The following is an 11,701-nucleotide window of genomic DNA, read 5'->3' as shown; positions in this document are numbered from 1 at the left end:
ATCCATTGAAGCGGAACAAGGAGCGTTTCCAGTGAACTCTTCTTTCGACTGCGGAGAGATTTGAAACGGGCGCATCACACTTGTGGGAGGAGCTTCTCCGACCTTCTTGACTTGTAACCGACTATAGTAAAGCGCACATGGAGGCTCCCTAGAGCGGACGGGAGAGGACTTAGACAGGGTTGCCCATTGTCTTCCCTGCTCTTTATGATATACCTCAGTGAGATGGAAAAAAAGATTAGAACAGTGCAACCTATAGTCAGTTACAGGTTAAGAAGGTAGCGGCAAATGCCCCTCAAAGGGAATCAAATATCCCTCCGCCACCTCCGCATCCAATAGCGTCCCACCGTTCCCGTGACGTCGCGGCCAACGCGCGAGGAGGGTCTTGCCTTTTTGTACATATTTGCTTTATCTTTCGGCTTTGACTTGGCATTGTGGAAGCCACGAGAGGGAGATTAGAGTTCTCCCCCACCGACGGAAAGAAATACGACTTTCGGGGATTAGCTTCCCCCCCGATGGATACAAAGGCTGCTTTCAGGGGCTCGGTTCCCTCTCCGATGAATACAAAGGTCGCTGTCTTAAAAAGTGGGATCGGAGACAAGTGGGAATCCATTGAAGCGGAACACGGAGCGTTTCCAGTGAACTCTTCTTTCGACTGCGGAGAGATTTGAAACGGGCGCATCACACTTGTGGGAGGAGCTTCTCCTACCTTCTTGACTTGTAACCGAGTATAGGTTTTGACCTGAATCAGATGGAGGAAGGACGTAAGGTAAATCAACTATTGCCAGGGTTAATGTATGCAGATGGCATTGTACTCGTATCAGAAAGCCGTGAGACAATACAGGAACTGATTAGGATTTGCAGCAGGGAAGGGGACAGTTCAGTAGGGACAAGTCGGGTATAATAGTTTTCAACAATGAGAAGGGGGAACCCCTGGAGATACAGGACACAGTAATAGAACACGTAGAAAAGTACAAATATCTAGGGGTCTGGCTCAATGAGGGAAGGAAATATCTAGAAGAACACGAGGAGAATACAATTAGAAAAGGGAAAAGAAATTCATCTATTATGAAGCTCAAGGCACTATAGTGCCTTGAGCTTCATAATAGATGAAACTGAGCTTCATAATATATGGAGCTTCATAATATATGGAACTATAACAGATATGAAGTGGCCAGAGGTATATGGAAGGGAGTGATGGTGCCAGGACTGTCTTTTGGCAATGCAATACTGTGCATGAAATCTGAGGTTCAATCAGGGTTAGAAATTCGACAAAGAAGCGTAGGCAGATTGGCGCTGGGAGCACATGGAAAAACACCAAATGAGGGAGTACAAGGGGACATGGGATGGTTGTCTTTCGAGAGCAGGGAGGCAATTAGTAAGTTGAAATTTGAACAAAGGTTGACTGAAATGGATAATACGCGGTGGGCACGTGAGGTATTCAAGTATTTATACATACATGAAAAGTTTAAACACAAAATGGACAAACCGAACCCGAAAGCTTACATTTAAATATCTACACACTGGTGATGGGGCTGAACAGACTACATCAGTGAAAAAGAAGGTGAAAGAGGCGGAGAGGAAAATGTGGGAGGGGAGAATGCAGGAGAAATCAGCTTTAGCAGTGTACAGGTCACGAACGCAGGAGATAAGAAAGGAAAATCTATTTGACAATTCACTGGGAAGTGCTTTGCTGTTCGAGGCAAGAACGGGAGTTTTGAGGACGTATAGGGCTAAATTTCAGGAGACCGACACATTATGTGCCGCCTGCCATAATGATAGCGAGACACTGGTGCACTTGGTTTTGAAGTGCACGGAGCTTCGTCCTGTCCTCCCTGAAGGGGTAACGGATTTGGCCGGGCCCTGGGTTCCACTGGCGACGATGGAAGGACGGTAGAGAAAAAGATTACAGTGACAAAGAGACGATTAGAAAATTGGTGGAAATTATCTAGGGAAAATTAAATGATGGGCAACTAACTAGCTCAGCTGGGAACAGGCGGGACAGAGGAAAATTGGGACTCCCTTTCGCTTGGCTTCGGCCCAAAGTCTCAACACTGTCTCTCAGTGGGTCCGGTGCTGGGGTAACGCCGAAAAGGTTTGACCAGAGGAAAATTGGCGACTCCCTCGCCGGGGGGAAGAGGCAGGGGGGTGATGTTTTTTAGTTTTTTTTTTGCCCGATCCCCCCGAAGGTCATCCTGGTGATATCCCACACTGCCTGGTGATAGTTAGGGGGAGAAAAATTGGTTTTAAAAGGGCGGGACGAATCACGTTTTTGTCTTTTTAGACTTAGGCTAGGTGGCGCAAGCTACCGCCCGTTACAAAGGGAATAGCCATTAACATCCATCCATTCATCCAGAAGGGACAGTGGCAAGGACACTGTCAGAGATCAGTGGGCAAGGAGGATAGAAGGGTAGGAGAGGGCATGCATGACGTCGGCCGCGTAGTCTCCACAAGCCATGCTCTCTTGACGCCTCGCCTCTTTCTCATTTTTCTCCTCTCATCACTTACCATGCCAACGTGACCACATCACGTGACCGTAGCTAGCCTTCGTCGCGAGCGCCTATCCAGAGATCTGCCCGTGCCTAGATCTGGGGACAACGCCAGCGTAGGGAAAACCGCCCGTAGGGAATCCGTTCGGGTGGTGGTGATGATGATGATAATTATGTCATATAACACCTGAGACTGTGGTTGAAGAAATTGGAAACATTTTAGTAGAAAGATCGGACACAAAAAGGGACGTCTCAAACCCAGCTAACTGGTTTATTTCTCGACCATCCTATATCATGATAGCTTCACGAATGACTTGCCCACTGGCGCCACACTGGCCTCGCTGTTTTCGACGGTTCTCAGGTTGCCGGGGCGGCTTGTTTGAACTGTTTGAACCACAGGTTTGAACTGTTTCAACGGGAATCATGGCAAATCCACTTGGAGGCTTATTTAAACCAAAGTCCCGCTGGCGGGAAAAGATAACGGACGGAGCAGCACTGCGTGGCCTCGCAATCCCAGCGACCCGACGAGCTCGCGAAGTGGTGCTTGGAAAACGACCCTCCCAAAGCCGACGACGCGCACTCGCACGTACATGCGCAAGCGATCACCTCTGTGGACAGCGAAGAAACATCGTCGCACTGTGACAACTTTGTTGGCGTTCGTTTCATAAAACCCGTTCTATAAGGTATGTGTTCAATCTTCATTATTTTACCTGCGCGGTAGAACCGGCCAATATCTGAAAGCTAAATCAGCCTGCGCGTTAAAATCGTGAAAACACGGCAAAGCGAATCTGCTGCGTCCTCAACTCCTTTTACCGTGACACTGGATGTCTTAGCAAAGTCTTGTGTGTTTATCGCATCATAAATGCAAATGTGCCGTGTCCGCAATCCGCGGTATCAGTTCCCGTTTTATCTGGTTTGTAGCGGATAGCCCAGTGGCTTATCGCGTTTTTTTAAATACATTTTGCTGTCGTATTCCCAAGGCTAGCCCACCCCATGTTTTTCCCAATTTATCTCTTCATTTTGGGTGGGCATCCTTACGGGATTTTACGGTAGTTTTGCTTTGCCCTATGCATAAGTCAATGTCCTTTCCACTTTTCAGGAGCTTGTGTCCACCCTGAAAAGCCTGACGAGCCACGTGCTCGTATTCAAGCTGGTGCCACGAGGTGGGCCTTTCGGGCATGCCAGGGAGGAGGAGAGGCTGTCCCTGAACCGCCTACTAGTACGGAAGGTGTTGCCCTCGGCGTTACCATCGTGAATGTCGACGTAAGTGCATGGAACTTTCACCCCTGGTGCACTGTCCTTTTGAGTTACATGTGACATGCCCCTTGTGACGAGATGTGATCTTCCGTGTTATTGGTAGCCAGGCATTCATGATGCCTCTGGAATGCTGTTCATTGAGTAACAAGGTTGGGCAGATATAACCTAAAAAGCATTTGAAATGATGAATACTGGAATACACAGCAGTGACAGCTAAAGTACTGATACTAAAATACATTTATAAAAAGAGCATTGCAAAACAACTCAAATATGTGTGACCAAAAAAATAGGTGACAAGGTATCTTTAAATACGTTTTATTTGAAGGAGAAATCCTGATACTGAAATATGGGGGGCAGTCAGTTCATTGAACGACGTTTCATTGACAGTTCATTTCATCGACAGTTTGTTACATCGACAGCTCAGATAAGCTTTTTTTCTGTAGTGACTCCCCGCAGAATGTTGCCGCTAAGCAGCTTGAGTGGGTGGCCCCACTGATCTCTACTATAGGGGGCTGGATGGCGCTTAGCTGCTGTCCGAGCCTGGCGCAAGTGAAGCCACCGGAAGTTTGATTCTTGTCCCAAAAGTCGGGCGTGCGCTGGTCTTCCTAGTGCATTCAGTCGATATTTTGGACCATGCTTTTTTGTGTCTTTGATTGGGTTTTAATACTCCCGTTCTGGATTAAATTCCGAGAATGAGGCATTTGAACTTGAGACATATTCACAACTTTATCAACTAGAATCTCAAAATGTTTACATTGAATGGCTTCCCATGATGCTTCTCGGGTCTGCATGCGCTCTTAATGCGCAACAAGCAGGCTCTCTTGAGGGAACAAGCGAAAATCCAGCGCCCTTGACGCTTTTCGAACCAGCACTCGGAAGGGTTACAAAGCCTGCCAAGCGCTCACTTCTGGGACAAGCCGCTCACCTCTGGTGGCTTCATACTTGTTTGCTCAATGCACCATCCAGCCCCCCGTAGTGGAGATCAGTGGGTGGGCCAGGTATGTTAATATTTCTGTAGTGAGCCGTCACAGACGGTCGCTGCGAAATGACGTAGACGGGCGGGCCGGGTAAGTTAATGCGTGCCCCAGTGACATGCACAACGAAACATCAGAACACCGTACAATTAGTGGAACGATTGTCGATGGCATGTCAGTGTCGACGAAATGTATGTCAATATGTCGTTTGATTAAAAGTTGTCGATGAGATGTCTGTCAATGAAACAAAACAGATCCCAAAATGTAGGTTGCCACAGTAGCGGGGTTTGCTGTAAAATGAAGCAAAAAATAATAGTCTGGGTGCAGCGAGCTTCATATTTTGTCACAGGTGTGTTGCAGTGGTGGATGTTACCATGTGAAAGTTAAAGGCACTGATTTGTTTGTGCAAAAAATTGGAAGAATATATGCAAGATTTTCAGTTATCGGTCGAGGGTTGTGTTTCGTTCTCATGTTGAGAGATGGCACAGCACATCACGGAAAGTAGACCGCACTGTGGAGCAACGGGTCTATGGCAGGGTGTCTCGACCCCAATTGCGTTTTTCTGTTGTGGCTTTCATGTCTGCGTGCATGGCTATATTGTCACAAATAACAAATGGTGAGGCGGCGAATAACTGACAAAACCAAACGTTTAACGGGGCAAACTTGTGCCCAAAACAATATAGAGAAAGGCTAGTGTCGCAGGCGTCGAAGCAGCAGGATTGAGCGCTAGGAAGAGACTGACTTCGCTCGCCATGCGGAGTCCCTTTTGTAGTCGCGTGGGCCTCTGGAACATTCGGCCTAGACATTTCGGTGCGTAGAACATTCGTAGCTTGATCAGAAAAGAAATTTCTCGAATTTGCGAGAACGCCAAGTAGAAAGAATAAATAAAAGAACATTCCGCTGCCTGGAATCAAACCCAAATCTTCTGCGCTACAATCAAGTGCAGTAACCATTTGGCCACGTACACGCTTGCTCAGCGACGTGCGTGGCAATATTAGAAGAAAGCTGTGTTACAGCAAGATTATCTTCAGCCTCGTCGGACTCGCCATCACGGGTTTTTCTAATTGCAGCACGTTGCTCCATCTCCCAACAGAAGCACCAAACACTGCTTTCGGCCATCTGCGTCCTGACGCAGGTTGCTGATGCTTTGCAAAAACAAAGCTGCACCTTTCGATTCCACAAGGTAACACCCATCACTAATGTAGTTTGACAGAACCTTCAAGCTTGCCTTGTGCAGGTGTTACTCTTTCCAGAGAATTCTACAGCTAGCTCCGCTACTGGTATCACATTATGCATACTTTGAGATATTCTAAATGTCATATTCTGTGTTATTGACAACCAGGTATTCATGATACCAAGAAAGATCACTCCAGCCATATATATTACTTTTTTACATATAGTATGCAAGCAACACAGACCAAAAGAACAATTGCTACACTCACTTGCATTTGTGGATGAGCTTTTCAAATGATGTCCAATCAGTTAGCACCTGTCGATTTGGGCGGAGGGCCGTGGAGCATTATGTTAGCGCCTGTAAATACGCTCTCGACAGTTGCCGATAAAAATGGTGTTCTGTGGTTTGTTTGTCTTCTAATCTTTGTCCATGCTTTACGCATTGCTTCTTTTACTATGGTCAACCAGCGTGCACAATTGTCAATGCTAACTTCATCTCCACATCAGTTTTTGGTCCTCCTAAATTATCTTGAGGTGTCTCCATGCTCTGATATGGTGAAGTTGCCTTTTCAGTAATGATCTGTGACGTCACGATGGAAGGAATCGCTGTTCTCTTATCTATTGATAGTATTTGAAAGCATAAACTCTGCTCCCCTGCATCGATATGGCACGAAAGTGCAGAGCACACCTGTAAAGCTTGTGCTTGCAGTGCCTTAGATGTTCAGAATCTAGATGAAGTTTCATGGAAAACATTTGTTATTCTTTTAAAATAGAAAATAGCATCTCCTGTTGATTAACCTTATAATGCTTTACATTTTTTAAGCAGACCTTATATGAAACAGTTTCTTATATTTATTATTCTATCATAAAGATAATTCACACTGTTTTTATTCACTGACCTTGTTGCAAACCTTGCAAAAGGAACAAAACAGTATGTGATGAGGTGCACTCGTCATAAACCACAAAATGGCAGATACTCATGGCAAGCTGCGCTTATCATAAGCCGTTAAGATTTTGCGTAATCAATTAATTATACCCTGAGGGTCCTCATGTACAAAGACAGAATGTTCTGATCAGATCCTGGTCTGCAAGGTAACAAAGCCTCGGTGGCCTCTTCACAACAGTCTCCACTCATCTAAAGCAAAAAAAAGGCTTTATTTTTAGTTTCCAGTTTATTGATTAATTGAAAACATTAAGGAGCTACATTGAGTTTTGATTGTACTTTTATACCACAAACGCACCCAAAATGAATTTTACTTAGTAAATATAAATACAGTAAAACCTCGTTATAACAAAGTTGAAGGAGCGGTCGTAATTGTTTCGTTATAACCATTAGTTTGTTATAGCCAATGTCCATTTCTTCCCAGTATTAGCAAGCAAGGGGAATTATGATTGCTTTGTTATATCCATTAGTTTGTTATATCCCGTTTTGTTATAACGAGGTTTTACTGTAACCTATAACTAGGCCGTATATCCTCCGGTGTTTATTTATGAGAAAAATCGGCGGATGTTTTTCATTGTTTATTTATTTTTCAAGCATTGGTGTCTTTTGACCAGAGTTGGGCCAAAGTACTTAATGTACTTGGGAATACAAATGCTGGGATACATCAAAATAGCTAAAATAGTGATACTTATATATATCTGTAAAAATGTATTGTGATATGCATCGGAAATACATTTTAACAAGGAGCAAAATGTATTTGGAAATACAAATGCAGGAATACCTCTTAGAGATGGCAGAAATACAGATACTGAAATACATTTTTCCAATTTGCTTGAGGTGCCAACTGTCATATCATAGGCAACAAATTAGCCAGGAGGTGCAATGAAAATCATTCTTGCTTTGTCTGTTGTTTTACACTGAAGCGATACAAAAGAAAGACATGCAAGTGCCAAACTCGATTACACTTGAGGAGCAGGAGCTTCTCAAATAGCCCACCTGTGAGCCATTGCCCATTCAAACGCAACATCATGTTGGCAAAAAAAAAATAGCTGCTCAACAGTTGGTTTATATTAAATCAAAGAAACATTACTTTCACAGCTGGGAACCACATTTCTTCACTAAGAAATGCGCCGCTCACAGCACATTTCTTATCTTCGCAGAATAGAAAGAGGTCGCATAGACAAATATTTCTGGGAATTGGAATGAACGTTGGTCAGCATAGTAACAATGCCCCAGCGTCCCCTTAAAAAAAAAAAAAAAAAAAAAAAAAAAAAAAAGTCAAGATTTTTTTTTGGGGGGGGTGGGGGGGGTGGCAGAAGCATGGTGGAAAACATTCTTCAGTTTTGCAGAATAAAGAAGGGGGTTGCTAAGATCCGACGCAAATAGTTCCGAACAAACCTAGGTTCGCATGATAGCAAATGCACAGCATACCCCTCATAACGCCCTCTGGCCTTCTCTAGCAAAACAAAAAAAGTTGTCATCTTCTTTATCCAGAGGTGGGGGTTATTTCTCAAGAAATGTAACGAAATACATCCCATCTTGATTGTATTGCGGTACTGAGAAACATCCCAAATGCATTTCGATACAGAAGTACAGATAGTGGTGAAAAAAAAAAGTGTTGCAATACAGAACTACAGACACTAAATGTATTTCTGAAATACTATTGCAATACATTTGTATTGCGATACTGCACAACCCTGCTTTCGACTTGTTGTATGATGTAGACTCTAAAAACAGCGATGATCGGTGAAAAAAAAAATTGGTTTGGGACAAGTTGCTTTTTTATCTGCCGTCCTCTGACATGAACCAACAAGGGCGTTGTGACTGTTGGTAGTAACCGTCTAACCCACCTCTCGGGCCCTTGTGCTCCAAGGTCAGCGATCCCACTGATTGGAGACCCCAGTTTGCTTAATTCTTGGTAGCAAAACAGGCTCAGCAAATGCCTAGAATTAGGGGTTTCAACCAAAATAGTAATCGCCTAGCGCCAAATCGTCCCCAAAAACGGTGTTTTTCTGTTATAACCGATTTTGCATTTTCGTCATCGGCTGATGTTTCTCAGTATTTTTAGGTTAAAACTGGAAAGTCACAACCTACCGATAACTTGGGTTCTGTGTTTTCTGAGTATTTTTTTTCTCGAATTTGAGGGTACTTGTTTTTTTTGGGGGGGTGGTAATTTTTTGTGCAGATTCAGTGTTTTTTGTGTAAATTGGTTATGACTTCAACCAATTTACACAAAAACACAGAATCTTTGGAAAAAATTAAACATCGAAAAAGAAATACCCCCGAATTCGAGCAAAAAAAGTTAACTCCGAAAACACTGAACAAGATCAGCGTTTTCGGTTCTTATTTATTTTTTTTTTGAATTCGGCATACATTTATTGGTTTTTATTTCGAAATCCAATATTTGGTTTTTATCAGTTAATATACGCCATAAAATTTATCTTTTTTCTTTTTCAGTGAAATGTATCCTATTACACCTGTTCTTTTATAAGCACTCAGCGATGGATACAGTTGTAGACAGGTCAAAAAAGCATGTGTTTAGGTCAGTAAGTTCCTTGAAAGTTCGAAAATCCAAAAAAATAGGTAATTATGTCAGGAATATAACAAGATAGATTAAAAAAAGAGTATACCATTTGTGAAAGTAACATGTATAGAAGGCAGTTTTAAACTCTGACAGAGTTTGAAACTGCCTCTATGCATTGGGAAGTTCTGAAACATTTTTGATAAGAAACTATTCAAATCACTTCTTAAAATCACAGTGAACTTGGCACACGAGGACCGGTCCCCAAGGAGAACAGAAATTTAACTCAGAAGGTGAGCCCGAGTACTGCACCTTGATGTCTGTGTTTACAGTTAGATCCTCCCCTGACTAAACGAAAGTGGACCCCAATAATAAGCAACCAGCCCCATAAAACATTTGCAATGAGTTAACAACCCCCACTCCCTGCACGTACACACCCACACACGAAAAAATATAGCTGCACAATTAGTTCTAAAATACTGACCCCTACCTAAACCTATAATGTTCATTGGCTGCTTCCAAGTTAGACACGTGTGTCCTGTGTGGTTCCAAGGAGTGGTCACAACCCAGCTTTGTTTTATGCTATGAATTAATTCATTCGCTGATGTTTCAGTACCTCTTCTCAACCGAGGCAACATGGTCAACCTCGACAAGCTGGCTACCGACCAGTACCACGTGTGCCGTGTCCGCGGCATCCAGCGTCTTGCATTTGCGCTCGGCAAGGCACTCGCAAAACTTTAAGGTAATTCTATCTTTGGTGGGTGCTGTGCCCCATTCTAACTGTTGTGTCCAGAAGTAGACACACGGAACGACGAGGAAGAAGCGAGCTCGAGCGACCGACGCGAGCCAGCGAGCCAGCCGAACGCTGCCGTCTGCCGATACCGGAATCACCCTGATTGTAAATAGTTGTTCTATATGTACTAAAGGTTTATTCGTAACGGCTGCGAGTACTCCATGGTCTTAGAAACACAACAAAGTGGCGACGAGGAATCAACCTAGACCTGATCTACCAGGGCAAGAATCGACCGAACCAGGTACTGTGCATCATGGACGACCTATCGCGTTCGATTGGACCTTATGAGGAAGGAACAAGCTGGGACGAGTACGAGGAACGCCTTCAAGAGTATTTCGAGTTGCAAAAAGAAAATATCAAGACCAGTCGGATGAAAGTTTCTGTTTTGATCACTGCCATCGGACAGAAAACTTACTCCAGACTTCGGGATCTTTCGTCTCCTGAGCAACCGAGCAACCGAGCAGTACAACTCCTAAGTCGATTCTACTCGCCTAAGCGGTTAGTGATAGCCGAGCGCTTCAAATTTGGAAAGTGGGATCAAAGATCAGGTGAACCTTCAACCACGTATTTGGCAGAACTAAGACGGCTGGCGGAGACCTGTCAATTTGGAGACAAACTCGAGGAGCAACTGCGCGACCGATTTGTTTGTGGTCTCAATCACACGATGGCCCAGAAGCAGTGCCTGACAATTGAAAATCTGACTCTGACACGAGCTGTGGAATTAGTAGCGGGATTGGAAGCGGCTGAGGATCAAATGAAAATTCTCAAGGATGCGCGCGCCACCGCTGAAGACGAGGTGAAACAACTAGCAAGTACAAGCGCTGCCTGCTGGCGTTGTCTCAAAACCAACCACACTCCTCAAGATTGCCGCTACAAGGGCTACGACTGTGACGCATGTGGACAAAAGGGTCACCTGCGGAAAGCCTGCAAAAACAGCAGCGTGCAACAAAGAGGGAAAACGTCAAATCAGCGTGGAAAAGGCAAACGCAAGGGACCAGCCGAGAAAGGAAAAGGAGCGGTGCAACAGTTGAAAAAGGAAGAGAGAGCGGACGAATATTTAGTCCTGCGAACAAACGCGGAAATACTGACTGTACCACCCCTCAAGAAAAGCGTCTTTATTAATGAAGTGACTCTGGAGATGGAGGTGGACACCGGAGCTACGGTGACAGTGATTCCAAAGCGGCTGCAAGGAAAACTGAAGATTCGCACGCTGGAGCCTTTCAGGACCAAGCTTCGCACTTGCTCAGGACAAAGCTTGAACGTCTGTGGTACTGCGGATGTCCAGGTCACAAGCAATCAGAAGACCTGGACGCTGCCACTAGTCGTGATTAATGCAGAGGTGCCACCACTGTTGGGAAGAAATTGGATACAAGTCCTGGACGAGACATGGATGCCAGCACTCCAGGTGAATACTGTGAAAGATGCGCATTGCTTGGAAGGCATCCTGGCCGAGTGTCAAGAACTTTTCAAAGAGGAACTAGGGTGCTTCAAAGGAGTTGAAGTCAATCTGCAGCTGAAGCCAGACGCCCAACCAAAGTTCATGAAAAGCCGGAA

At 44.5% G+C, this 11,701-nt stretch overlaps 1 long non-coding RNA gene across 1 annotated transcript; it reads left to right on the top strand.

Moving 5' to 3' along the window:
• The first annotated feature begins 2,677 nt into the window (after positions 1-2,677).
• On the top strand, positions 2,678-10,162 carry LOC115311821. The gene is made up of 3 exons (XR_003917106.4): positions 2,678-3,169; positions 3,586-3,749; positions 9,968-10,162. It is a non-coding gene; the product is annotated as an uncharacterized LOC115311821 (long non-coding RNA).
• The last annotated feature ends 1,539 nt before the right edge of the window (positions 10,163-11,701 follow it).

The sequence above is a fragment of the Ixodes scapularis genome, unplaced genomic scaffold, assembly GCF_016920785.2.
Source record: "Ixodes scapularis isolate PalLabHiFi unplaced genomic scaffold, ASM1692078v2 PGA_scaffold9__187_contigs__length_104089568, whole genome shotgun sequence".
In the NCBI taxonomy this organism is placed as follows: Eukaryota; Metazoa; Arthropoda; class Arachnida; order Ixodida; family Ixodidae; genus Ixodes; species Ixodes scapularis.
This window is presented reverse-complemented; position numbering and strand designations above follow the sequence as displayed.